We start from the raw sequence: 26,564 nt of genomic DNA, 5'->3' as shown, positions 1-26,564 counted from the left end.
TACAGGCAAGTCCTTTCAAACATATGGCTGTTATAGAAATATTAAGTGATTTGCAGGAGGGTAAACTAAGTCTAGGCAGCTAGGTAGGTCAGTGTATAGAGCACTAGAGCTGGAGTCAGGAAGCCCTGAGTTCAAATCCAGCCTCAGATATTTGTGACCCTGGCCATGTTACTTAACCTCTTTTTGTCTTAATCCACTGGAGAAGGAAATGGCAAACCACTCCAGTATCTTTGCCAAGAAAACCCCTCAGACAGTATGGTCCATGGGGTCACAAATAGTCAGATATAACTAAAGGACTAAACAACAACAACTAAACTAAGTCTGGTGCCAATTAAATAAATTAATAAGGTACATGTGATTAGGCTTTGTACTCCTCTCACCCCATTTTTATTAGTGAATCATCACTTGTCACCTTCAGGAGTGTCTTTCTTCTCTCTCCTTTAAAAAATTGCGAACTTAGTTTCGAATTTATATAGTATTTTCATAATAGGAGCTCTGTGCAAAAGCTTCAGGACCAAATTGGCAATGATAATTCTTTAAAGCAGAGAATCATTTTTTTTTTTCCGGCAGCTCTTCCCTCAGGTGACCTAATTACTGCAAATCTTTTCAAATCTAAAATCTCTCTTGTTTAGTGATTTGAATGTATCCCACAGAACCTGATTTCATTGTCTAATAGGAGTAGCACTTTAATGTTTATTTCAAATAAGGATACTTAAAGCTTATTGTTTAAACACACACACACACACACACACACAAAAGCACTACTAGAATTGGATATGATGAAAGTTTTAGAGACTTGAAAAGAATAAAAACCACTCATAGTAAGATCACTAAAGCTGTATCTATATAGCTTTTATACACACACACACACACACACACACACACACACACACACATACATACATACTATCTTCAATTATTGTTAGAAACAAAGGCTATTTTGATCTCTTAGAAATGTTCATCCTAACAGGTTCAACTGTTTGAAGCCCAAAGAATAATGTCCACTCTTTTGGTCTCCTTTCATTCTAGGATCCCTGCTAGGAGTGGGAGTACTGCTTTCCCATGTGCTACCATGACAGTAGTGAGATGGCTTATTTGGAACGCTCTTACCACTGGTTGCATTTCATGATGTCTTTCAAATGATGAGGAAAATGGTATTTCAGATGTTGGAGTAAGTATTCCTTTGTAGTGCTTCTGAATTTCACATCCCAAACACATTTGTATAATGAGGCCTTACTTTGAGCAAAGGCTGTTTGTAGAGGTTTCAGGCCACACAGACAGAAGCAAAAGCTTACGGAGAAGTAGGGAGGAGTTCAGAGAATCAAAGCCACCAAGGTGAATCTAGCAGAGGAGGTCATATTTTCACTCAGTAAGGTCTTGAATAGCTCTATAAATCCTGAGGATCTGCTCCATGGAAATGAAAGTTTAAGTCCTAGAGGTCATTGGTCTTTAATTCACATTTCTAACCAAGTCATTCTGTCCACCAGGCAGTATGTGATGGACCAGTCAGTCCAATATGGAAAATTGAATTCATCAGTAATAAAGTGAACTCCACTGTCTTTTTATATTTACTTCAAAGATCAAAGATATAGCCAAAATAAATAAATAAAAAGAGCTAAATGTGGTGGGTTCATGGTGAGTGAGAAACTCTAAATGTTAAATTAATTTCTGAGCTAGGAATAAACCTCTTTCTTAGTCTGTTTTTTGTCCTAGACACCTTTGATAGAATGGGGAAGCCTAACTGATCACTTTTCAGAATGTTTATGAATGTATAAAATAAAATACTGCTTTGTTTTGGTTACTGTGAATTGTGAATTACTTGAAGTGGTTGCATTTGCATTTGCATTATTCAAAGTTATACTTATGTAAAGTATGGTAATTGCTTCCAGTCAGATGAAAATATCAAAGTGAATCGGAATAAAGTGACCATTTCCCAGGATTCCTTTATTAGCACTAATCAGGACCTAGCTATACAGAGATTCAGAAAGGAAACCAATTATATTGAAAAGAAGTTATTAGCATCTTAACAAAAGATAATAAATCCCAGGTTAAAAATCTCTGTTCTACTGCCCTCCCCCAATTGGGATTCAGTCTGAATAAAAGCCTAACTAGCTAGTTAGGTTTGCTCTCACCCAGGCAGAAACTCCCAGAAGTCTTTAGAATAGCAAGCTGGGGGTAGAAACATGATAGAGACTGCCTACTCCTCTCATGTATTCCCAGAGTCTTTTCCTTCAGCAACATAAGGTGGTTGACGTCTTCTATCTTCTCTCTTGAAGCTGGAAGTTTACTCAATGCTACAATTAAAAAGAATTCTTGCTTGAAGAATCCTGGGAAGGACATAAAGAGGACTCTTACTTGCAGAATCCAAAAGTCTGAGAGCTGAAGCTCTCATCTCTGATCAACTCTGGCCCCTCCCTCATGCTGGACAGGGCATTCTTCATATTATCAATAAGGAAAGAGTCCTGTACCAGTGGGTTTTGGGCCAGGGGTTGCATTGCTTTTCCTTAAAAGGTATTGAAGCCATCCTCAAGATATCTTTGGTTCAGAGAACTAACAGTTTACTTCCTGGTCACCTATTACAAGCAGAGAGGATGAGCTCCAGCAGCTCTTCTGGACATTTGTCTGGTGGAAAACAATGAGCAGCTCAGGGGTGGGAGCTTTGCTCGCATGAAACAACTCCAAGTGTTCTCCATACTGATCCTTCTCCTGCTATGGTTAAGTCAATTTCCTTTTGTTAACTGTTGAATGATCTATGATGTATCCTTTTCTTCTAATATCAAATCTTACCTACCAGGGGAATTTCCTGAGTCATGTACAGCCACAACATGGTCCTCTCCTTTCTCCTTTAATAATTGCTATGTTTACTTTTCCAATACCATTTCTGTTACTTGCCATTATAGATCTTCTGTTCCAAGGCAGCCAATACTACCTGTTGTTTTGTTTTTCCTTTCCCTGTTTTGCTCCACCTTCCACAATGACATACTTGTTTCTACATCCATATGAAGTCTTCCTCATGTGATCAGCAAGGGAGCTTAGTAAAGTCTAATGGTTAGGATAAAAAAAAATTAATCACAGGTTCTCTTCCTTGTATTGTCCACTCCTTTGTAGAAAACATTTACTCATCACTACTCAGCCTTTTGGCTAAGTTCAAATATAGTTTCTGTTCTTATCAATTTAATATCTGATATATCCTCTATACAAGGACAATATAATAGTGTCAGAAAATTGGGACATTAATGTACTGTTGGTGTAATTGTGAACTGATCCAACTATCTGAAGAGCAATTTGGAACTATGCCCAAAGGGGAATAAATCACTGCATACCCTTTGACCCAGCAATATTACTAGTAGGTCTGTATCCCAGAGATAAAAAAAGAAAAAGAAAGAAAATTAACCTATTTGTACAAAAATATTTATAGCAGTTCTTTTCTTGTGGCAGCAAAGAATTGAAAGTTGAGGGGATGTCCATCAACGGGGGAATGACTGAACAAGCTGTTATATATGATTGTGATTGAATTACTATTGTGTTGTAAGAAATGGTGAGCAGGATGCTTCCAGAAAAACTTGGAAGGACTTACTTGAACTGATCCAAAGTCAAATGAGTAGAACCAGGAGAACAGTGTACACAGTAATAGCAACATTGTATGATGATCAATTGTGAATGATTTAGCTCTTCTCAGCAATACAATGATCCAAGATAATCCCAAAGTACTCATGATGAAAAATGCTATCTGCCTCCAGAGAAAGAAGTGGTGGAGTCTGAATGCAGATTGAAGCATACTATTTTTCACTTTTTTCATATTTTTTGGTCTGTGTTTTCTTTTACAGCAGGACCAAGATGAGAATATATTTTGCGTGATTGCACATGTATAACCTGTATCAAATTGCTTGCCATCTTGAGGGGAGGGAAGGAAGGGAAGGAGGGAATTTAGAACTCAACATCTTTAAAAGATGAATGTTAAAAATTGTTTTCATGTAATTGGAAAAAACAAAATATTATTAAAAAAGAAAACACTTAAAGTGCAACACAAATCTGTTTATCTTTTAGAGAAAAAAATAACCCTTTTCAAAGTACAGACCACAAATAAATAAGGTTTAAGAAAGTAGGTACTCATGGGGATAACGATACTAATTGGTAAGGCAGCAGTAAGGCAAAGGAGAGAAAGTGAAGAGGGGATAACCTCACCAAGTTCCACAGTGCAGCACATGAATACATCCAGGTAACAACAAATTCTGTGTAGACAAGTCACTCCTTTTGTGGATCAGGGAGCTAGACAAAAAATCCAATAGTTCATATTATATTCAGTTTAGAGTAGCAGTGCCATTTATTATCATTGGTTTACTACTAGTGCCTGTCTTTCCTGGTCTTCTTTCCTTGTAGCACAGAGCCAGATTTCTAGTTTGCCAGAAATTGGCACCAATCAGCACTACTTGGTAATTAGTGACTACACAGATAGTTTCATAATAGATTCACCACCCAGTATATCCTTACTCTGACTATTCTTATATCTCATCTCTTTCAAAATCCAATTCAAAATACCTTTGCAAAGTTTCTCTTACTCATCTGGCCCTTCTCTGAGCCCCCTCATCATATTTAATCCTAAAGTAAACTTTCATTATCAAAAGGCAAAATTTAAGGTGGTTAAGAAGTTACAGAAACTTGCAAGGTGAAGAACAGGATTGGTGGGGGTTTGACAGGGAGAGCAGGGCAGGGTTTGAGGGACTGCTGTTGAGCCCAATGATGAGTTGCTTTAGTAATGGAAATAATCTTTTTTTTTTTAGTTTGTTTTTTTCTTCTCTTTGTAAGCGGAATACCCTTCTATACCCAATTGAATTTTCTTAAGACCTCATTCCGTCAAAACAGATTTGGCCACATCTCTATTTTCAATGTATTTGAAAAATCTATACAACTTTGTGCTATAAATAATCTGTGAATGTTCTTCTCCCATCTGTGGTGGGTATTCTTCATCCCAACTAACCACATCATCATCTGTGAGTACCACTATATGACACTCTCTTTCATCACTTTGGGCACTGGCCACCATCAGAGGGAGGATCATTCCCTCTAAATAAAATTCAAATTGTCTATGAGCACCATCATTTGACAATTCATGCATGAGGGCACTGAGATCTCTACATTTTATAGTACTATATTCAAAAAAGATACAAAGATAGTCACACGCTTCTCTTAGCTCAGAAATAGATATGCCATCAGGACAACGGATTATTCCCATCTTGGAATAATCCAAAATAGCTCAAAATACAGTAGAACCAATTCCCTCTGCTACTTCATAGTCTCCTTTCTCATTAGGACCTGTGAAGTTGTGTTCTCTTCCAGATCCAAACATCTTGCCCAACATTGTATTTGGCTGTGCAGTAAAAATAGTTGGATCTACAACAAATCTAGTATTATTCACAATTGGTGTTACTTGTTCTGATGTTCTTATACTCCAAGCTTCCTCCATTGCATTCTCATACACAAATATCATTTCCCCATATGTCTTCAAACCACCATCTGAAGTTGACTGACTATTATTTCTGCTGTTGTTCCCAACACTGCTACTGGAACCATTGAGGGATGTTTTTTGAGGACAAGGACTACTTGGGCGGAAGAACTATGATATTTTTCTTGTTCAATGTGATGCTGTCGAGTGGGAGAAGTAATATTTCTAATACAGGCAGTGAGTTGTAACTCAGCTCTTTCATGGGTTGAGTTATGGGATCTGTCGCTTGACCTTCGTCTATTTCTGGATCCCTCATGTCCACCACTAGCACCATGTAAGCTCATTCTGGTGTGGTCCACTCTTCCTTTAGCAACATGAGATGGGGTACCGCAGGCAGCCCTGATGCATCCACTGGGGATAGGGGGCCACGGACTGGCGGTGGGAGCGGGAGCAGTGCTTCCTAATTGGCAGCTCAGGTGATGGACCCTCCTTAGCTGGTGCCACCACTGCAGCCTGGAAAAAATCTTAACAGAGTTATCATTTAATCTGAGAATTTTTTTTCTCACCTACTTTATCTTAAAGGGGCAAAAAGGTGGGGATAGGACTCATGAATTATCAATAGGAATCCTAAGAAGCCTGCAAGAATGCCAATTTCAGGAACCATATAAGGATAACCAGGTGGCAAACTGAGACATTAAGAGTAAGACCATTTCTGGGGTGTAAATTATCACCTTGGGTATGACAGCTTGCCAGGCTTTACAGGGCTGCTTACCCAGTTTTGGTGTCCACCTGTCACCTTGCTCTCACCTATATCTCCAAGAAACTATAGCATCAGCAGTGGTCACACCTCAGTCAAGCCGTCTTGACAGACAGACTAAAACAGGTTGAGTGTAATTTGCAGGCTTTGAACCCATTGGTGATTTAAGTACACGTCTACTCCAAGCATGTGGAGACTTCTGATAGAATATGCTAATAATTCATTTCAATGGCCAGGAAGGCAACTGAAGCAGACACTGTAGTATGCTTAGAAGTTGGTCAGACATCGAGGATGCCAAGGTCATCCACTGCATCCTGGGCCATCGCCAGTTGTCTTGACTTTTTTCTTGCCACTGGACTATGACTCTGGAAGAGAAAGTGAGGCCAATCTTTGTGCAATTCTTACTCACTTAAATCCAATTCATATGCAAGTCAAGATATCATCAGTAATATCATTGGTCCTTTTCGAGAATGAAGGAGGAACAACAAGACCATTGCTAAGATAACAGACGTATTCCCCAGGCTTGAACTATGCTGTCTAGAACTTTGCTCATCTATATCAATGATACAAAATATAGACCCTTGCTTGAGCGGCATTTGGGAGATATCAATAGGCTTCATGAGGATGGGATTAGGGAGGAATGTGCCCCAGTGACTATAAAGTCATATATTACTATTACTACTCCTACTATATTTGTTTGCTCCCATGTTAGGGGTACTTAATATATTCCACTGATTGACCTATTTTCCTTTCTAACTGATACCAAATCATTTAATGATTACTATTAGTAATATAGTTTGATATTTGGTATGGATAGAGCCCCTTCCTTCCGTCTTTTTTTTTTCATTATTACCCTTGAGATTGTTGACCTTTTGTCCCTTCATATGAATTACTTTATTTTTTCTAAATATATAAAATATTCTTTTGGGAGTTAGATTGAATATATAAATTAATTTAGGTAGTATTATCATTTTATAATATTAGCTTTACTTATCCATAAGCAATTAATTTTTCTCTAATTATTTAGGTCTTTCACTTTTTTTCAATGTATATTTTGTAGTTGGATTTATAAAGTCCCTGGTTGAATCTTGGTACATACACTTCCAAATATGTTTAGAGAAAAATAATGTTTTTTCCCTGAATAAACAGAGATGCTGAGCCACAAGCTGTCACCATCCTTCACAGATGGGTGGATTTACCTTGGATGTGAAGAGCTGAAAATTCTTCTCAGGCTAAGAAAGAATATTGGTCAGAGGTGGTTCCATTCCAGTCCCCTTTCCTCTCATCTTGAGACCTGACTAGCTGTGCCATATTCACTTCAATAAATCCATTTCATTAAACATGGATTTGTGAGTTGTGCCTTTACGTATAGAGAGCTAGCCATGAGGTGTACCAAATAATGACTCAAGTCAGAAGGCAACATAGTGTAACGAATGGTGTTGTACTTCCTGGGCTAGGAAGCTCTAGGTCCAAATGCTGCCTCGGACACTAACACTACAACTCTAGGTAAATTACTATGCCTTTATGGCCATAGTTTCTTTATATGTAAAATGAGTGTGTTGGATTGGATGACTCTTAAGGCCCCTTCCAGTTCTACAGTTGGTTGAGGCAACTCGGTGGCTTAGTGGAAGGACCACTGGACTTGGAGTCAGGCAAAGCTTTCCCTATTTATATGTATATATACATTATATAATAAATATGTTATTATAGTATATAATATATTACAATATATTAGATAGATTATAATTATTTACTATAGAATAAGTATTATATTATATAAATATTTTATATTATAAATCATTTGTAAATATAAATCTTTCTTGGATTCAAATCTTTCCTTATAAATTTACTAAATGTTGTGACTAACAAGTCATTTAATCTCTCTCTGTCTCTCTTTCTCATTTGTAAAATACTGAGGGTGGGGAGGAAAGGGAATGGACTCCATGACCGCTAAGTTCCCTTCCATCTCTAAATCTATGATTCTATGAGTAAGGAAGAGAACAGTCATGAAAGACTGATCAGGTTTCTAGTCCCAAGCAGTCCAACCCCCAACATACAACAAGTATTACAATGTTTAATTAACCACAGCAGCCTATCCCTCAACTACGCTGTGTGAAAGGGCATTTCTCTATACATTCATTTACATGGGTTGTTGGGTTTTCTATAAGGGCATTCTTTTCTTGTTTCTCATTTCTGTGGTTAAAAGCTGTCAGCCATTGGCATTAACCAGAGACCTTTAGTTAAATTCAGTTTCTAATGGAAGAATAAGGCAATTTTAATCAGCAAATTACAGCCAGTATAAGCACTACCTTTCCAGCTGTTACTATGTGTTGCAATTAGTTTTTTCTACCGAGCCCTAGGGCTCACCCACCTAACTCCTGGGTAGGTATTAGTGCCTTTTCTGAATTTAAGATTGAGTTCCTTGGGGGTAGGGACCACATCTTCTACATCTTCATAATTCCTAGCCCTCATGGTTTCTAATCCAGAGCTTTTCACTGAATGACTCCTTGAACAATAAATTCTAGTGGGAAATTGATTCTTTGAGAAGAAACAGGTGTTTGTTTGTTCAGAAAGGTTTCTACCAGCACCCTGAAAAGATTAATTTATTTAAAGGCAAAGTACCTAATGCGAAACTTTTTTTAATCTGAAAGGAATTGGAACGCTGTGATGCTTCCTACCCTCCAAAGTCTAAATTCATTAAGATGGATGAGGTACTAGAGAAGATTTTTTCCTTCCAGATTTAGTGGGGAATAATGATTTATCAGGCTAAATGATTGTGTTATCACATAAGGATACAGTCAGAATGGAGGGCAGACATTTTGCCATTGAAAAGAAACCAGAGAGGCATTATAGAATAGTAGACAGAGGACTAGGCTTGGAGTCAGGAAAGCCTGGGTTCAACTCCTTCCTACATGTGAGGTTTATTATTGGAGTGATGTTATTATGAGCAAGGCTGGTCTTTGAACCTCACTTTCTTTATTTGGAAAATTAGAGGAATGAACTAGATGTTCACTTAAGTCCTTGTAGCCTTAAGTCTACGGCCTTATGATGTTATGAATGGCTCCTGAGTAAGAATCACAAAGAATAAAATACTGAGGAAATGTTTAGGAAGGCTGTCAGGGAAAAAAACATGTCTTTTCAAGAAGGAAAACACACACACATACATACACACTCACAACTATACGATATGTCCTCATTGGAGCCAGAAGACGCATGATTTTCTTGATTCTAGCCCCCAGTTCTGTTTTTAAAGTGACTCCACTTCTGAAAAGTACCTGCTATTCACATTCACCTCTTAAAATCCAGAGCTTGCTTTAAGGCCTAGCTCGTTTGTTGTCTCCTCTATGGAGGCTTTCCTGATCCCTCAGTCGTTAGTGTCACGTCCCAGCTCATTATCATGTTTTCACTTACCTGCTTCCGTATTGTATATGCTAGCATATAAGCTTTCTGAGCGCAGGGACCATTTTTCATTTTCACTTTGTATCACCAGAACCTAGCAAAATGACTTGCAAATAAGTGCAGAGTTAGTATTTGTTGCATTGGATTGGTCAGCAATACATATAACCATGGTACAGTATGCTAGGGTACAGTGGGGCTTGAGGGTGCTGTGCTGCATATTAAATATGGAATTCTTCTCCATACTCTTTATGTGATTGATTACTATTTTTAAACACTTCCATTTTTTTTAACACTTCCACTTTTTTATAGCATTTTAAAGCTTACTAAGTGCTTTCCTCAGCTAGGTGGTGCTGTGGCAGCTAGGTGGCAGAATGGATAGAAGATAGAGCCTGCAGTCAGGAAGATTTGAGTCCAAATCCACCCTCAGACCCTCATAAATTCACTTAACCCTGTTTGCTTCAGTTTCCTCATCTGTAAAATGACATGGAGAAGGAAATGGCAAACCACTCCAGTATCAGTCAAAAAAAGATGAGGTCATGAAGAGCTGAATATGACTGAACAGGTGTTAAGTTTAAGCAGTATTATCCTCATTTTACAGATATGGAAACTGAGAGAGGTTAAATTAATTGGTTGTGGTCACACATCTAGTAAGTTTCAAAATCAATAGGAAGGGTTTTCTAACATCTAGATCCAAAGCTAGAAGGTATATTAGAAGCCATATAACTTAACCCCCTCCTTTTCACAGATGGGGAATTTAAGGACCAGGGAAGTTATGTAACTTGCCAGAGGTCATACAGGTAGCAAGCATCACATGTAGGATTTGAATTCAGACTCCAGATTCAGTGCTTTTTCCACCATACCACTATGCCTATCAATCAAGAAAAAGACATCATTTTAGTGATCACTTCTAATCTAGTATTTAAATGTTGCCACCACTGAGAAACACTGATATTGGTTCAATCACATGCACATAGAGAATGTAGAATGTTCTGCAAAATAATGTGGTTGAGCACTTATGGATAAGTTGTGCTCTGACGCCCACACCATGGTCACATAAATTTATAATGCCACCGCATATTGTGCTCTTATATATCTGATCCCAAATATGGGGGCTGGGATAAAATATTCAGACTTTCAAAGACTAAACCATTAAGTTTACATATTTCATGAGAGAGCCTCAAACACTGTTTCCTCTTTTTGTTTTGGGGGAGGAGGAAGTTGGAAGGAATGAATATAAGGGAAGAGAATGAAAATATTAATGATAGGTTCTATGTAGAAAAGTTTTGTGAGGTAATAAGATGAAAGGATTGTAAAAAAATGATGCTGTATACATAAAGCAACATTTGTATGGTAGGTCCCCATTTGAAATGTCTTGGTAATGAAAGAATAATTCAGTTCAATTCAGGAACCATTTATTGAACGCATACTACAAGCAGAATTGTATACAAAGTGCTGAGAGACATATTTTCATGACTGTGATTTCATTTGTTTCAGTACTTCCTTCTTAACTTTGCATATTGTTCAATTCTTAAATATATCTTTCTACAAATCCTCTCAACAGAGTATCTGTGTAAAATGAGGGCTTCCTTTCAGTCTATTATCTTGGGGGTACCACTGCAACACTTTTGCTGCCTCTCATTCTCTAGGCATGACTATTTCATGTTTTATAATCATTCCTATCCTTGAGACTATCTTTTATGCCTTTTCTCAGGTATAAGTCACTATTAAAGGTACAAAGTCAGTCTCAGTCTTCAAAGATCTTCCAGTGCTATATGGGAGATGAAAATAATAACTAGCACTTGTATAATACTTTAAGGTTTCCAAAAATCTTTACAAATATTATGTCATTTTATCATCAAAACAACCCTGGAAGATAAGTGCTATTATCATCTCAGTTCTTCAGATAAGCAAACTAAGGGAAAGAGCAAAAGTGACTTGCCTAGGGTCATGCAGCTAGTAAGTGCCTGAATTTAAACTCAGGTCATCCTAACTCCAGATCCAACTCTCTATCCATTGCACCAAGATATATCTAGCACAAATAACTGTAAAATGAATTAGAATTTCATAAAAGATACAGAGTGCTGAGGAAATTCAGAGAAAGGAAAGATCACATCCAAATAAGAGTCAATCCAATGAAGGAAGAGATCAAAACAGACATAATAGAGAAAAGGATATTTGGTTTGATTGGGCCTTAAAGGGTAAGTAGAGAATTTAGAAGTACCTCACCCAACATTCTACCAGTACAGATATCCCCTTTAAAATATCCCTGATAAGCAGACATTCAGCTTCTTCATGAACAGTTCCACTGATAGGCAATTCTACCTTTATGAAACAGCAATTACACATTTAGACAGATATCATTGTTAGAACTTTTTCTTATCTATTTATTCTCATCTCCCTGTCTCTCTCTAACTCCTATGCACTGGTTTTTAGTTCTAACCCTTGGAGCTATAGAGAACAAATCTATTCACTTTTTCCAAATTTAATTTTATTTCCATTAATAAAATAATCTATTCTGTCTCCCTTTCACCTTCTTGCCCTTACACTGGTAGGGGTGGGAGGGAGAGGAGAAGAGAAATACAATTCTTGCAACAAATATGCATAATTGAGCAAAACAAATTCTCTAATTATTAGTGATTTGGAACATTTTTAAAATATGGATATTGATAGCATGAACTTCATCCCCATAGAACTTCCTATTCAAATCTTTTGACCATTTATCAATTGAGAAAATACTCTTTTTCTAATAAATTTGAGTTAGTTCCATATATATGTGTATGTTTAAGAAATTATACTTATCAGAGAAACTTGCTGCAAAGACTGTTCCCTCACTTATTTTTCCCTCCTAATATTAGCTTCATTGGTTTTGTTTGTATAAAAACTTTAATTTTATGTAATCAAAGTTGCCTATTTTGTATTCTGTGATACTCTCTCTTACTTGTTTGGTCACAAATTTTACCTCTGTTCATATTCTGAAGGCTACTTTTTCTTGCTCTTCTAACTGGTTTATGAGATCATCTTTTATATGCAAGTCATTTGTCCTTTTAGACTTTATATTGCTATAATTAATGTTCAATGTTGGTCTATACATAGTTTCTGCCTGACTGTTTTCCATTTTTCCAGCAGTTTTTTGTCATATTATGAGTTCTTACCCCAGTAAGAGTGTCTCTGTATTTATCAAACTCTAGACTATTATATTTATTTACTTCTATATGTTGTATACCTAGTTGGTGCCACTGATCGACCACTTGATTTCTTAGCCAGTACCAATTATTTTTGTGATAATTACTTTTTAGTATAGTTTTTCAAATATGGTACTTCTACTCTCTCCTTTCTTTCTCACTTTTTTTTCATTATTTTCTTTGAGATTCCTGATCTTTTATTCCTCCAGATGAATTTCATTGTATTTTCTGCTCTTGAAAATAATCATTTAGTAGTTTGTGTAGTAATATACTGATTTATTAAATTAATTCAGGTAATATTCTCATTTTATGTATTGTATTTTATAGTAGTATTCGTATTATTCCTCTTTGTGTTTTATAAGACAAACTTCCAAATATTTTCTACCTTCTATAGTTATTTTACATGGAATTTCTCCTTTTATCTCTTCCTGCTGGGTTTTGTTCATAACTTGCAGAACTGCTGATGCTTAGTGTGATTTTATGTTATATCCTACAACTTTGTTGAAGTTAGTAATTGTGTCAATTAATTTTAGTTAACTATCAAGGGATTTCTAAGTAAACTACAATATCCTCTACAAAAAAGCAAAAAAAAATTTCTTGCCTATATTTATTTCCTCAACTTCTTTTTCTTGTCTCATTGCTATAGCTAGTATTCCTAGCACTGTGTCAAAGAGAAATGGTGTTAATAAGGATCCATACTTTACCCTTGATATTATTGGAAAGTACTCTAACTTTTCATAATTATAAATAATGATGGCTTTTGGTTTTAGATAGTTAACACTCATATTAAGGAAAGGGCTGTTTATTCCTACAGTTTTGTGTATGTGTTTGTATGTGTATGTTTAAATAAGGGTGAGTGTTGTGTCTTGTCAAATGATTCTGTATCTATTAATATAGTCATATGATTATGGCATCCTTGTTATTAATCTAGTCTATTATGATTATAGTTTTCCTGATATTGAACTGACCTTACATTCTTGGCATAAATCCTACTTGATTATAATGCATAATTTTTGTCACTCATTGCTGTAGTTACCTCGCAAAAATTTTATCAAAAATTTTTCATGAATGTTCATTAAGAGCATTGGTCAGTAGGTTTCTTTTTATGTTTTAGCTCTCCCATTTTTAGACATTAAATTTATATTTTATTATGGAAAGAATTTCACAATTTCACAATTCACTTTTTGCTTAGTTTTTTAGAAACAGTTTATGTAATAATAGTCTTAATTGTTCTTTGCAAGTTTAGTAAGTTTCTCTTGAAAATCCATTTTGTCCTAAGATTTTTTTTTCCATTTGGATTTTTATTTATGACTTATTAAGTTTATTTTTTCTGAGATTTTATTAAATTCTTTATTTCTCATTCAAACATTTGATTTTTTAAACTATCTCATTTTATGTAACTATACCATTTAGCTTGTCAGTTTTATTGGTATATAGTGAGCAAAAAAGGTTTTCTAATAATCTCCTTAATTTCTTTATCATTTGTTTTGAATTCACCTTTTTATTTTGATACTAGCAATTTGTTTTTCTTCATTCTTTTTTTTAAAGCAAATTAGTTAATGGTTTATCTCTTTTATTGAGTTTCTTGTTCTAAAAGAATAAGCTTCTAGACCTGCTTATTAATTTTTTGCTTTCAATTTTGTTAATTTCTTTGATTGTCAAAATTTCAGTTTGGTTTATTCATTTGTTAGTGTTCTAGTTTTTTTATACGTATGCTGAACTCATTGATTTATTCTTTCTCTGTTTTTTATGAAAAGATTTACAAACATAAATTCTCCCATGGAGACTACTTGGGCTCCATGCCAATATGTTGGTAAAATATTGGATCTCTATTCTCATTACCTTTAATGAAATTTTTTTTCTCTGACCCACTAATTCTCAAGATTGTTATTTAGTCTCCAATTGTTTAATAATTTTCTAAGAGGCATTTTATTAAATATCATGTATTTAATGTTTCTGCTTTTTTGATTTTCTAATGTTTTTGTGTCCTAATACATGGTCAGTTTTTGTAAAGGTGGTATGCACAAGTGAGAATTATGTGTATTCCTTTTTGTTCCCCTCTACTATTATCAAAAGCCAATCATATCTAACTTTTCTAAAATTCTTTTAGCTCCTTCATTCTATTTTCCCTTCTTTCTGGATTATTTTTTGTTTGGAGTTGTCTGTGTCTGAAAAGGGTACATTAGTGTACATTCCTTCACTTTTCAATTTTTACTATTTTTCTCTGTAAATTATTTAGATTTTCCTAAAATTATTGAAATGCTTTGTCATTCTGTACATACAACTTCATTATTGATATTAATTCATTATCTATAGTAATTTCAGCATAAATTTTTCCATTTATCTCTTTTAAACAAGGTTATTTTTGCTGTAGCTTTCTCTGTAATCATAATTGTCCTTTTTGTGTTGTTTTGACAATATTTGGTTGAGATATAATAGATTTTACATCTCTGTCATCATAACAGCTCTATATGGTGTTTTGTTTTGTTTTTTTGGTGGTGTTGTTGTTTGTTTATTCATTTTTCCAGTCTTCCTGCATTGAGACTCTGCATTTTGGCCAGATTCTGCACACTTTTGGAAGGAGTTCTGGGACTTTCTTACATCTTTTTTTTTTTATTCTTCTGTATCTTGCTGCTAATGGGGTATCATATGTTGTGTTCTTCAACGATCCTGAGTGTGGTTTAAGATAGGAATCTGCAAGTTTTCAGTGAACTATAATTTGGGGGAAAATCTGATCACTGCCTTCTTTATGGGACTGTTGTAAGCTGCCCACCTCAGTTTGGGTCTAGGGAAAACAAGCAAACAAAAAATTGTAGACTTTCCCTTTGTTAGAGAACTAGAAGACTATTACTAACCCAGCTCTTGCCAGCCCCTCTGAAAAGCTCTATAGGTTCAGAATGAATGAACTGCAGCCCCCTCCCATTTTGATCTGAGGTCCTGACATTTTTATTCACCTTGCAGGCTTTACACTGGGCTGGAGAAGGAACCCAGGACCAGATCCATACAGACGCTGCTTGCTGCAAGCCCATAACCACTTTTTTGTCCTTATCTACCACTCCAAAGGTCAGGTCTATTCTTCAGTCTACCTAACTTTGGGATACAAGTGACAGACATCATTTGACCCCTATTCCTGTTCTGGCATACCATCAAGCCTGTTTATGATGGATCTGGAACCTCTACTTACCCTCATTCACAGTTATAGGACCTAGCTAAGTCCCATTGCTGAAAGCTATGTATAAACACACTCCTGGCTAGACCTCATCTCTAATTTGAAGACTTCTTTTGGTCTTCCTCTGTTGATAGGGGCTGGAAAAAAAATGACTCCTTGAGATTTTTCCTTAGATTTCCTAATTATAACTTGATCTTTGTTAGAATATTTGAGAGGGAGTGCAAGTCTGTACTGCTTCCTCCTACTTAACCATCTTGGCTCATCTGAAGTCTATTCACTTTTCCAAATGATAACACTTTAACTATTTAAAACAGTTACAACTTTTCTGTCTTTTCTTCTGTAAAACTTTTGTTCATTTCAAACATTCTTCATATGGCATGGATGCAAATCCATTCACCTCCTTGGACTCTCTTCACTGGTCATCCTCTATTTTATCAATATCCTTCTTAAAACACATTGGTCAGATCTGAATAATATAATCCAAATGTGTTTTGACCAGGGTATAATATAACTGGCACTAGCTCCTAATAATATACTGTTTTTGCAGCCCAATTGAATTGGTCTTTCTGCCAGGTATGCAAAATCATGAACTTATATTGAGCTTATAACCCAATAAAACATCTCAAGTCTTTTCAACACACAACATTATGTTACTGGCTTTTTTGAACCACATGCAAGACTTTATTAAGAAGAAATTGATTAGGGATAAAAATAGAATTGGCACAACTGTTTTAGCTTGCTGATAACTTTATGAATTATGTTTATATCTTCTGATGCATTAACTCTATCTCTTGCCATCTGGAAATTAAAGAAGCACGTGGTATCTATGTATTCACTAAAGCAACTGATTAAAACAGGTCAAGACTGAGAACTGCACCCTACAACACAATACATGAAACTACCCTCCCCATGTCCATTTACCCAGAGATGTGCTCACAAATGTTTAACGACCAGCTCTCTCTCAGAGGGTAGGGAGAGGATAGGGAGAGAATGTACACTTTTAAGTTTAATCTGCATAATTAACATTTTCTCTGTCCATTTCTTAAGATTAAGTAATCAAAAAATAATAAATCAAACCCTAATTTGTAACCTTTGGTGATTTCAAAAATGCAAATGTTCAAACTGAAAATTTAACCATCAGCTCTGATGCACACATTCAAATTGGTTCCAGGATATGACTGCATCCATCCATTAAAGAACACTTTGATCAAATCCACCTAACTGTACAATTGTTCTAACCCATATTTCTTCTTCCTATCAACAAAGATATAAGACTATGAAATAGCTTACTGAAATATGCATGTTCTATTGCTATGTTTATCTCCTTGATCTAATAATATAATCACCCTAACAAAAGAGGAAACAAGATTACTTTGGGATGACAGAGATAGTAAATGGATTCTGACACCTACTAATTAGCTGTCCTAGTCTATAGCAACTTTTTTTTTCCCTGGCACTTAGATATTGCCACGGATGAAGCAATAACCAATAATACCTAATACCCAATAAAGCTAAATTAATTGTTTATAAGTTGGTACACTTTACCTCACAAAAAGGAAAATATTTAACTTTAGACTTTAAGTCTAGGAGTAGTTAGAGGGTATCATGTATAGAGTACTGGCCTGGTGTCAAGAATACCTAAGTTCAAATTTAGCCTCAGACACATACTAGCTGTGTGATCTTGGACAAGTCATTTAACCTCAGTTTGCCTCAGTTTCCTTAAGTGTAAAATGGGGATAATAATAATAGAACCTACCTTCCAGAGTTGTAAAGATCAAATAAGGTAATATTTGCAAATTGCTAGAAGAATACAACTAACCTCAGCTCACTAGCCTAGCATTGTATATAAATGCTAACTGTTGTCATCATTATTATTACACATGAAAGTGAGTGGGTTGGGAGGCAGGTGGTAAATGAAATATGGATCAAGGCTACAGCAGCTAGAAACCAATAATACAATCAAATGTCTGAATAAGACAGAATACACAAGGTTCAAGTTTTGAGCATGATGATTGTCAGGCCCACCAGAAGGAGAAAGGGGATTGATGATAAGAGTACAGGGCAGTCATCTTCCTGATCTGGAATGCAGGGCATTTTGCTAGTTCTCCAGGGTAAGACATATGTGATAGCCCACACAATAATGACATGAGACAATCCAGAAGAGTAACAGCTATTCTGTGGGAGGGTAGAGTCTCATTTCAGCTTATCCAATTAGTTTCTTGCCTCTGATGTAAAAGGAGAGTAATGTCAATTATCCAGCCTGCATAGAACATGGTAGTATCCATCAAGAAAGATTCCAGGGGGCAGAGCCAAGATGGCAAAGTAAAAGCAGTGACTTGCTTGAGCTCCCTCCCAAACCCTTCCAAATACTGGTAAAAAATGGCTCTTAAAAATTCTAGAGCAGCAGAACCCACAAAAGACAGAATGAAATAAATTTCCAGCCCAACATAACCTGGATGGTTTATTGGACAGGTCTATTGTGCCAGGCTGGGAGAGGAGCACAGTTCAGCGTGGGCCTCATAGGCAAAGACCAGGCTTCAGTGAACCTGGAGCAGGCCTCAGGGGACTGAATCACAGGCAACTGTTTTCCAGACTTCTCAACTCACAAATGCCGAAAACAGCTTAGAAGGTCAGTAGGAAAGGTCTGTGACTGCAGTGAGAGAGAAGCTTGGTCCCAGCCCCAGTGTTGGCACAGCTCCAGGGCCTTGGCTGCGTCCGGAGCTCTCAGACCACAGACTAAGGGGGAATCGAGGGGAGATAGAGGACGTATAGCAGGGATTTCTTTGCTGGAACTGAGGCAAGATTCTCTTGCTTTGCCCCTGCTTGAATCTCAGTCACAGTTCTGGGTAGCAGTCCTAGGGCAAGAAGCAGTACTAGCATGGTTGAGCTTATAGTGGCAGTGGAGCAGGAATCCTCTTCCCAGTTCCAAGGCAGAAAAGAGTGCTTGTGGTCACTCATAGACCAGAACACAGGTCAGGAAAAGAGTAAACACCTCACCCTTGATCATACTACCTTGGAAGAATGGAAAATTTACAGGTCACTGGAACTATCTCTGAAAACAGCTGCACAGAACCCCCAAAGCTTGAGACAGTACATTATCCACACAGGAAGCAGACCCCTACCTTAACAAAGAGTTTAAAACTCAAGTAATTGGCTGGGAAAATGAGCAAACACCACAAAAAAGACAGACCACAGAATCTTTCTTTGGTGACTAAGAAGATCAAAACATATAACCAGAAGAAGACAATAAAGTCAAAGCTCCTATATCCAAAGCCTCCAAGAAAAGTATGAATCAGTCCCAGGCCATGGAAGAGCTCAAAAAGGATTTTGAGAAGCCAGTAAGAGAAGTAGAGGGAAAACTGGGAATAGAAATGAGAGTGATGCAAGAAAATCATGAAAAATTAGTAAATAGCTTGCTAAAGGAGACCCCAAAAAATACTGAAAAAAATAACATCTTAAACAATAACCTAATACAAATGGCAAAAGAGGTCCAAAAAGCTGATGAGGAGAAGAATGCCTTCAAAAGCAGAATTGGCCAAATGGAAGAGGAAGTCCAAAAGCTCACTGAAGAAAATACTTCCTTAAAAATTAGAATGGAGCAAATGGAAGCCAGTGACTTTATGAGAAATCAAGAAATTGTAAAACAAAATCAAAAGAATGAGAAAATAGAAGACAATATGAAATATCTCATCAGAAAAACAACTAACCTGGAAAACAGATCCAGGAGAGATAATTTAAAAATTATTGGACTATCTGAAAGCCATGATCAAAAAAGAGCCTAGACATCATCTTTCAAGAAATTATCAAGGAAAACTACCCTGATATTATTCTAGAACCAGAGGTAAAATAGAAATTGAATGAATCCACCAATCACCTCCTGAAAGACATCCTCAAAGGAAAACTCGGAGGAATATTGTAGCCAAATTCCAGAGTTCCCAAGTCAAGGAGAAAATATTGCAAGCAGCCAGAAATAAACAATTCATGTATTATGGAAAGACAATCAGGATAACACAAGATTTAACAGCTTCTACATTAAGGAACCAGAGGGCTTTGGAGTATAATATTCAGGAGGTCAAAAGAGATAGGATTACAACCAAGAATCACCTACCCAGCAAAACTGACTATAATCCTTCAGGGGAAAAAATGGATATTTAATGAAATAAAGGACTTTCAAGCATTCTTGATGAAAAGACCAGAGCTGAATAGAAAATTCGACTTTCAAATTCAAGACTCAAGAGAAGCATGAAATGATGGAGGCATTAAACAAATGAAAAGCTAAGCAGTGTGGTTTCAGAAGGCAGAGCTCAGCTGGTCCTTGGTAGGAAAACACAGCAAAACAACAAAAACAGAAAAATCAGGCCCAGACCCAAAACTTTTCCAGCTCATTTTACACAACACTGGCACAGCCTTTGAGAATGTGGAGCTGGCCACCTATGCCTTATTGTGAACATTGGTGAATATATCATTGCAGTGGGCTACAGTTTTTGTTACCTGTGATGTGGAAGTTGGGCTTCAGCACAAGGCTCTTCCAAATCTCTCATATTTTAATCTGCATTTCAGATATCTATGTACATGTTTAATCTCCTCCTTTGATAACAGTACACTTCAGATGATGAAGGACCATGACTTACTTTGGTATCTCCCTCAGTACCTGGTACGGTATATTATGCCTAGTCACTTTGTAATATATGTTTGGAATAAAAAGTACAACGTACTATTCTCCAGATTAGAAAAAAATAGGGGTAGCTAGGTTATTCACTGGATAGAGCACCAGCCCTGGAGTCAGGAGGACCTGAGTTCAAATCTGGCCTCAGACACATAACACTTACTAGCTGTGTGACTCTGGGCAAGTCACTTAACCCCAATTGTTTCACCCAAAAATAAATAAATCAATAAAAATTTTAAAAAATAAGTATAAAAAAAGAAAGAAAGATTCCAAATGTGGGGATTCCACAGAAGGGGCAGGGCTGGAGTACCAGACTGGAATAGGGGGCATCTTTAGACCACAGACAGCCAATCAGATAAAAATCAGTCCTGAAAACCTATTTTTTTCCAGTCTATCACATTACTAATTCTTTTTCTAAATGCTATCAAACCATCCATTTGCTAATCTGAGAATTTTTTTTAATTGTGAAAATGCTTGATTTAGTTCAACATTCTTTCAACTACTATAGCACCCTACCTCCCTACCAGTGTCATAGGTCAGGGGGAGAAGTCTGTAACTACCCATGGTTTACCATAATATACCAAAATGGAAAATTCTTTTAGTGCTAGGGAGATTATCACATGGCAGAAAACATACCTTAAAGTGCATACATAGTTGACTAGAACAAGGAAGGGAAATTTTAAGCAAGGGCCATGGGGTGGCTCTTGTTATATAGGCAATAAAAAAAAAGTCTGATTCTTGTTAGAATACACTTTTCACATTAAGGACCATGTACACTCATCATGCTTCCTATCTCTAAGTCTTTGCCTATCCCTCAGGGACATGAGTAAGCCCCAACCTGCAATGCACTCCCTCTATAACACAGCATCATAGAATCCTAATCTTCCTTCAAAAACCAGGTCAAATACAATCTTTTACACAAAGTCTTTCCTGATCTCAGCTCCCCAGTTGCTGGTGCTGTCCCTCCTTATGTTGTTTTGAATTACCCTCTATTTTGTGTTTGTATGCACTTATATATGCCCATGTTGTCTTCCCAAATAGAATGTATCCTTGATAGCATGAATTATTTAATTCTTTGTGTTTAACAACACATGTAGTATCATGAGCATTTCATGTCATTCCTATTAGAATATATATTTTACATTAAGGATGTAAAACTCCTCTTCTTTCCTATTCCCACCCAACACCTATGTACTGGGGCTGTGAGTAACAATCAATCAACAAACACTTCTTAAGCATTTATTATATGCCAGGAATTGTGGTTGGTATGAGGGATATGGAAGCAAAGTATGAAACAATCTCTACCCTTGAGAAACCTACATTTTTTTTTATTAGCAGTAACAGAGGAAACAAGAACAGAAAATATACAGCACAGCTATAGGAAAGGCAATTTCTTGTTACCTGAATCTACAAATCACCACTTTACATGAAGGATTGTATCTAATACACTAAAAGAGCCAAACTATACAACATAATTATATAGCATTTACTTTATTCCTGTTATGTGGATTGGAGATACCTGAAGGCTTTTAGTGTGATCCTTTGGACTACATTTAGGAAGAAATCATGAAACAGAAGGATGACCTGCTAACAATGACATAGGAGGATGTTTTCCAAGAGGCATGTGAGCTGCTCAAATCAGTTACAAAGTGATGAGGGGAAGGTAGCAGCACAGATCCTGTTAACAAATGATAGAGATTTGTGTGGTTGCTTCTCCTCCAAAGAGGAGCTCTCCTGAATTTCTTTTATTATTATTTGTTTTCACTTAAAAGGACATTAAAGCCTTCTCTCCCCCCTGCTCCCCACTCTGGAGTAGATCTTCATATTGTGGCCATATCAGCCACAATAAATAGATTTGAGCTCAGAGCATTTGGCTACTATAATTGCTGCTGCCCATTTTTTCTCAAGTAATAAAAAGAAAATATCAACTTTTATGTGTCCCCTTTGATAGGGACCATGTGTAGTTCCAGCTTTTCATTCCCCCAAAGACCAACTCTCTGCCAAAGAAACACTGGTCTTATGGTATTGTTTGACTTAAAGAAAATCAATAGTTGAGCTGGGAAAGTGGCTGCTCTTGGAACAAAACAAAGATATCCATTCAACACATTAAAAAGCAGACTCTGGGATAATACTTGAAACCCCTGTGGTTATAGAGTGACTATACATCTTTCTGATGAAGAGAAGAAACAGACTAGTGAATGAAGAGCCAGCCTACTCTGTGTTGTCCCCAGTTTCTTCCCATTCTACTCCAAATACCCAACCCCTTGAACTTGACTACAACTCCCCCTCCCCCCATCTAGTTTACCTAGTCATGGAATGTTAGAGCTGGAAGAACTCAGTCCATGGTGTCTGAGGGTACAAAGACACATAATAAATGCTGGATGACACGCACTTACAAATTGCCTACTACCAGGCACTGTGCTAGGTGCTGGAAATATGACCACAAAACATAAAGTAATCCCTCCTTGGAAGGAACTTACAATCTACAGGAAGGGGATGGCAAGAGGGGAGCAGGGAAACAACATATAGATAGAGATAGAAAGATAGAGCTAGAGATGTGAAGGTACTTATTGTGTGTGAGTGTGTGTGTGTGTGTGTGTGTGTGTGTGTGTGCATATAGAATATGTTCAAAATAAAGTGTTTTAATACAGAGAATAAAATTGAGACCCTGAAAATTTTCAGTGAATTGGTCAAGGTCTCCCAGCAAGTACTAAAAGAACCAGAGTTCAGTGCAAACTTAATAAAAAAAGGATTTCATTTATTCCCAAAGGGGAAGCCAGGGAGCCCATTTGCATCTAAAAGGGAAAATGGAGCCTAATGACATCAATTAGACAACATTTTGAAAAATGTGTTTTCTGACTTTTATCAGAGTTGGCCAGTTTGAAATTTAAGAAAAAATATTAATGACTCTTCAAGTACTCATTCTAAACTGCCTTTCCTTCAAATTGTGTCTTTGAGCAAAGAATATGTCTTTTAGTTGATCCATGTCTTTTTGATACCACAACATTTTCCTTTGAAGTGAAATACCATAGCCAATGGCTTGGTTTGTGGTTACATGAATTCATTAAACAAAATTTCCTGTCAATAGAAGCTAAAGGAACTGGGTATGGTTAGCCTAAAGAAAGCTGGATAGTTTAGGTGGAATCTTTCCATGCAAAGTAAAGTGGAAAACAACTGACTCAATATCTAGGATCACCTAAAATACTTAGATATTAGTATGACTTTTTGTTTGTTTTAACTGTATCATTATTAATTGCATAATTATATAACTCACATAACTATTATTTGTATTTGTATCCCCATAACATACTTCCTGGCACATAGCACTTAAAAATTTAGAGATTAGTTTAGATAAAGCATTTATTAAGTGTTTATTTTCTGGGCACTATAATAAGCATCGAGGATATTAATATAATAAAAAGAAAGATACTCCCTGGCCTCAAAGAGCCTGCAGCCTAATGAAGAAGACAGCACATTATGGAATACTATCATAATAAGTGTCTCACTTATCCACTTCATTTTGAAAAGACCCAAAAGTGAACTACCTACTGAGCAAACAAATACATAGATTGGCCATAAACCAGGGTCTCTCGGTTGGCAGTCTTGTCTTCAGCTGCGTGAATACCCAGTCACAAAGAATATGTGACTTCTGATTTCCTTAATCTGTGTAATTCCTAGTGTGAAGATGTTCTGCAACAATACAGGTTAAAATTAGTCTGTGACTTAGGAGATAAGTTCCAAGGAGATGCCTGAAACACAGAGAGATGAAGTGACTTGCTCATGGTTATACAGCTAGTGGCAGAGGTAAGATCTGAGTCACCATCTACCTGCCTCCAAACCTAGAACTCTATCAACCAACTACATATGTTGCCTCTTACTTCTAGACACATAAATTAACTTGGCCAAATTTAATTTTAAATGGTAGATCTTAACTAAAAACTTGAAAAGAAGTCTGTGTGATACAAATAACAGGCTTCTCTATGTCTTTTCAATTTCTAATCATTTAAGATGAACATAAGGAGGCAGAGCCAAGATGGCAGAATGAAAGTAGTGGCTTGCTTGAGCACTCCCCCAGTCTCTCCAAATACCTGTAAAAATGTCTCTAAACAAATTCTAGAGGAGCCAAACCCACAAAAAGGCAGAGTGAAACAAATTTCCAGTCCAAGATAACCTGGATGGGTTATTAGAAAGTTCTATTACACTGAGCAGGGAGAGGAATGCAGTTCAATGTGGGTATGCAGGCAAAACAGGCCTCAGCAAACCTGGACCAGGTCTCAGAGGACTGAATCACAGGCAGTTGTGGTGATTTCCAGACTTCTCAACCCACAAACACCAAAGACAGCTTAGAAGGTCAGTAGGAAAGGTCTGTGACTGTAGTGAGAGAGAAGTCCAGTTCCAGCCCCAAACCTAGTACCCACCTGTGGCCCCAGGGTGGCAGCTGCTTTCAGAGCTTCTGGCCCAAGGACTGAGGGGTAATCAGGTGGCTAATCAGAGGGGGATTGCAGAGATCTTTTGCTGGTGCTGAGGCAGGATTCTCTTGCTTTCCCTGTGCTTGGATCTGGGACACAGATATGGGTGGTGGTCTTGGGGTAAGGAAGAGCCCTGGCATGGTGGAGCTCATAGTGAAGGTGGACAGGGAATCCTCCTCCCAGTTCCAAGGCAGAAAAGAAAGCTTGTGGTCACTCACAGACCAGAGCATAGGCCAGGAAGGGAGTAACACCTTGTTCTTGATCATACCACCTTGGGAGAGCTGAAAACTTACAGGTCCCTAGAAGTATCTCTGAAAACAGTTGCACAAAGCCCCCTAAGCTTGGGACAGTACCTTCTCCACATTGGAAGCAGACCCCAACCTTAACAAAGAGTTTATAACTCAAGTAATTGGCTGGGATCACTAGCAAACAGAGATGCAAAAAAGTCAGACCATAGAATCTTTCTTTGGTAACAAAGAAGATCAAAACACATAACCAGAAAAAGACAACAAAGTCAAAGCTCCTACATCCAAAGCCTCCAAGAAAAGTATGAATCAGTCCTAGGCTATGGAAGAGCTCCAAAAGGATTTTGAGAAGCAAGTAAGAGAAGTAGAGGAAAAACTGGGAATAGAAATGAGAGTGATGCAAGAAAATCATGAAAAATTAGTAAATAGCTTGCTAAAGGAGACCCCCAAAATACTGAAGAAAATAACACCTTAAAAAATAGCCTAACCCAAATGGCAAAAGAGGTCCAAAAAGCCAATGAGGAGAAGAATGCCTTCAAAAGCAGAACTGGCCAAATGGAAAAGGAAGTCCAAAAGCTCACTGAAGAAAATACTTCCTTAAAAATTAGAATGGAGAAATTGGAAGCAAGTGACTTTATGAGAAATCAAGAAATTGTAAAACAAAACCAAAAGAATGAAAAATAGAAAACAATGTGAAATATCTCATTGGAAAAACAACTGACCTGGAAAATAGATCCGGGAGAGATAACTTAAAAATTATTGGACTACCTGAAAGCCATGATCAAAAAAAGAGCCTAGACATCATCTTTCAAGAAATTATTGAGGAAAACTACCCTGATATTCTAGAATCAGAGGGTAAAATAGAAATGGAAAGAATCCACCAATCACCTCCTGAAAGAGATCCCCAAAGGAAAACTCCTAGGAATATTGTAGCCAAAGTCCAGAGTTTCCAGGTCAAGGAGAAAATATTGCAAGTAGCCAGAAATAAACTTCTCAAGTATTGTAGAAACACAATCAGGATAACACAAGATTTGGCAGCTTCTACATTAAAGGACTGGAGGGCTTGGAATATGATATTGTGGAGGGCAAAGGAGGTAGGATTACAATCAAGAATCACCTACCTAGCAAAACTGAGCATAATTCTTCAGAGGAAAAATAGACATTTAGTGAAATAGAGGACTTCCAAGTATTCTTGGTGAAAAGATCAGAGCTGAATAGAAAATTTGAATACAAG

General features: G+C 36.9%; 2 pseudogenes; one reads left to right on the top strand and one right to left on the bottom strand.

Annotated features, from left to right (window-relative positions):
- Positions 1-1,449: 1,449 nt before the first annotated feature.
- LOC114028764 lies at positions 1,450-5,823 on the bottom strand (annotated as a pseudogene).
- On the top strand, positions 3,122-3,237 carry LOC114028866 (annotated as a pseudogene).
- Positions 5,824-26,564: the final 20,741 nt, after the last annotated feature.

This window comes from Vombatus ursinus, unplaced genomic scaffold, assembly GCF_900497805.2.
Source record: "Vombatus ursinus unplaced genomic scaffold, bare-nosed wombat genome assembly UNPS02014894.1, whole genome shotgun sequence".
Lineage (NCBI taxonomy): Eukaryota > Metazoa > Chordata > Mammalia > Diprotodontia > Vombatidae > Vombatus > Vombatus ursinus.
This window is presented reverse-complemented; position numbering and strand designations above follow the sequence as displayed.